Genomic DNA, 3,369 nt, shown 5'->3' with positions numbered 1-3,369 from the left:
TCACCGTCCCTGCACTGGCTCCAAGACACGTCCGTTTGTTCCCTTGGCCGTCTGGGGACATTCAGTGCCCTCCTCCAGCACCACAGCTCAAAAGGTGTCAGTGCTCCTCGGGTCTTCCTTCCTCATTATCTGTCACATGATATGAAGCGACGGGAAATGCTGAGGCTTGAAGAACCCACCCGGTCCTCCCAGTCAGTTTCCAGATCACGTGCCAGCTGGCTATAGGAACCATGCACCAGATTCAGGATCCTTGTTTTAACTTTATTTTTAATGGGTAATTCTTCCGATTTACCCATTCGCAAGAAGTCCTTTTGTTCCGGATTTCAGATTTCTGGGTCCATGGAATTGACTAAGAGTCAACTCTTAGGCAGTACCTTTTAATTGTGTTGATGAAGATTAACAAAATGTCCCACGCACAGACTGCCAGGAACGCAGAGCCATGTGCCTCGGACAGTGCGTTCAGGGTGCTTCTTAAGCTAGGACCGAGGGACTTCATGTACTTTGTCGCATTATCAGAAGGGCCAGGTGCCAGAGAAGGATGTGACACCCAGGAAGGCAGGCGGACCAAAGAGAGGAAGCCCTCAGCGAGGTGGAGGACAGAGGACAGTGGGCTCAGCTCAGGCATGACCGGGAGGCCTGGCAGTTTTGTTCTGCTGTGTGTGTGGTCATTCTGAGCTGGGTCCACCCTGATGGAACTGGACAGCAGCTAGATTATGTGCCTAGACATGCTTTTGAACCTGGAGGAGCTGGCTCCCTGAGGCTCCTTCTGCTCTGGGGAGTCCACGTGGCCTGAGGCACTGGCCTGTGGACAATGGTCTCCATGTAGTGAGCTTTGAGGAGCAGACGCTGCCCTGAGGCTGCTTTAGGATGGACAGCAGTCCTGGACGCTTGCTTCCTAGCGCCAGCATCTCGGGTTATTGGCTCAGCATAGAGGGTAGACGGGTATGGAGAAAGGACACAGTCCTGATGCACCTTTCCTGATTTAAGCTTGGAGAGGCTCCTAACTTTGTACAACACCACGGTTAATGGCGAAAAGACTGAAGCCGTCAATGATTTCATTTGACTTGGACTCACAGTCAACACCCATATTAAGAAATCAAAAGACGAATTGTAGTGCTCGCTTCAGCAGCACATATACTAAAATTGGAACGATACAGAGAAGATCAGCAAGAAGTGTTCCATATATATATAAAAAAAAGAAAAGTTGTACCGAGAAATGTGCCATCAAGGATCGCAGAAAAGTTCTAAAGAGCAACGATGTCAGTTTAAAGACTAAGGTGCGCCTTCCCCAGCCATAGCATTTTCTTTTCTTTTTGATGTAACAAAATGCATCCATTGAGAGTAGATGTTATTCAAAACGGGCAGGGTCACACAGAGGCTCTCCCAGGAGGGGACAATGAGAACAGCTCATCTAGGTCATTGTTAATTATTCAACAGCCCGCCTGAGCACAGGTGAGACAGAAACTCTTCTCACAGGTCCCTGTAATTACTTTAAAGCAAGGCTTCCAGCTGCTCCTCACCTCCAGGCCCTCAGCTGACCTCAGGGGTCCAGGCAGGGACCCATGTGGAATGAAGATGTGGTCCCTCGTGCCACTCTGTCCTCTCTGAAGGGCAGACACGGGGCCTCAGCGAATCCAGAGACCCCAGAGTCTGGGGTGTCCTCCTGCGGCCTGTGAGCCTGGTGACCAGGATACTGTACAAGCACCACGCTCCACGCTAGGGCTCTTTCTAGATGGCTCTGCAACCTGCCCCGCGTCATGTCTTGATCCAATGACTGGCCTCTCCCGACAGCAGGCCCAGTGTATGTGAGATGGCTCTACACCCTGGCCGCGCTTTCTCCAGGACAGACGTGTTTGTACTTCAGCAGGCCCTTGTCCACACTGCAGCTAGGCAGCCTCAGGTCAGGCGTGGCTCCCACACCACCCTCGCGGCTGCTCTCACACCTCACGGATTCCAGTCGGGATGGCGTGCTGAACACCCACTGTCAAAGTTCATAGCTATCTCCAAAAAACAGCACTTTTGTGCAAATACGGACGGCACCGTTTCTATTTTCTGCCATCAGTTTCTATTTTCTCAGTGCAGCGAGCCAAAAACATGTTTTCAAAATAAGCTTGGATTGCTGCTCAACTACGTGACAACTCACAGCCCATCCCAGGTCCGTCTGCTCACATCCAACAGACACTTGTCAGGAGACACATTCCACAGGCCAACGTATGTGCCACAGAGATGCTGATGAGTACAGGGAGAGAGAAATAATGATGATACCAATACCTGGGGGTTTAAAGGGCCAACTGACCAGGACTGGAGGAAAACTCATCGTCAATAACCTGCCTTATGCAGAGGACACGCCTTGCTTGCTGAAAGTGAGAAGGTCTAGAAGCATCTGCTGCAGAAGATCAAAGATGACAGCCTTCAGTAGAGATTACATCCCAGCACCAAGGAGACAAAGCTCCTCCCACTGGGCCAATAGGCAACATCATGATAGATGGAGAAAAGATTGAAGTTATCAATGATTTCATTCTACTTGGATCCACAATCTATATCCTTTATACCATCAGTCAAGAGATCAAAAGATATGTTGCACTGGGAAAGTCGGCTGTCAAGGAAGAGTAATGACGTGCTTTAAAGACTAAGGTGCCGCCTGATTCAAGCCATGGTCTTTCTGATCGCTTGCTATGTATCTGAGAGCTGACAACGACTAAGGATGAAGGAAGAATTGGTGCCTTTGAGCTGCGGTGATGGACAACAGTACTGACTGCCAACAGAATAAACAAATATGTCGTGGAGAAAGTGCAACTGGGTGCTCCTTGGCGACAAGCAGCTGTGTCTTACACAGTTTGGCCATGTGTCAGGAGGGCCCAGTCCTTGGAAAAGGACAGCATGCTGAGAAAGGTGACAGGTCATCGCAAGAGAGGAAGACCCCGAGTGAGGTGGACGGACAGGGGGAGTGCAGCCATGGGCGCATGTGTGTCAGAGACGGTGAGGACAGCACAGGACAGGGTCAGATCTGTCACTCTCAGGCTGGCTGTGAGTCATATTCAGCTTGGCTGCACACAGCCAGGACAATCGTGAACAATTGCTGCCAAGCCCACCCCAATGCAGGGCACCCCGCGTGGGTCGGGGAGACCCGTGGTGCCAATTTCCAGATCGCCAGACCTTTCTGCATGGTCTCTCTCGGGACGTGAAATCCGTGGAGCATCACAGAGTGGGCACCACTGAAGGACGCTGGGGCTGTGCACGAGGGACTGGAGCAGGAATAGAACCTGGTCACCCGCACGCTCTTGGGGCCTTTGTCCCACCCTGCTCTATCCTCACCATCTCTGATACACTTGAGCCCCTTGAGGGGGGAGAGGAGCCCAGGGGAGAAGT

This window comes from Elephantulus edwardii, unplaced genomic scaffold (genome assembly GCF_000299155.1).
Source record: "Elephantulus edwardii isolate Elephantulus edwardi_28Jun2011 unplaced genomic scaffold, EleEdw1.0 scaffold00274, whole genome shotgun sequence".
NCBI lineage: Eukaryota > Metazoa > Chordata > Mammalia > Macroscelidea > Macroscelididae > Elephantulus > Elephantulus edwardii.
Note: the sequence above shows the minus strand (reverse complement) of the source record.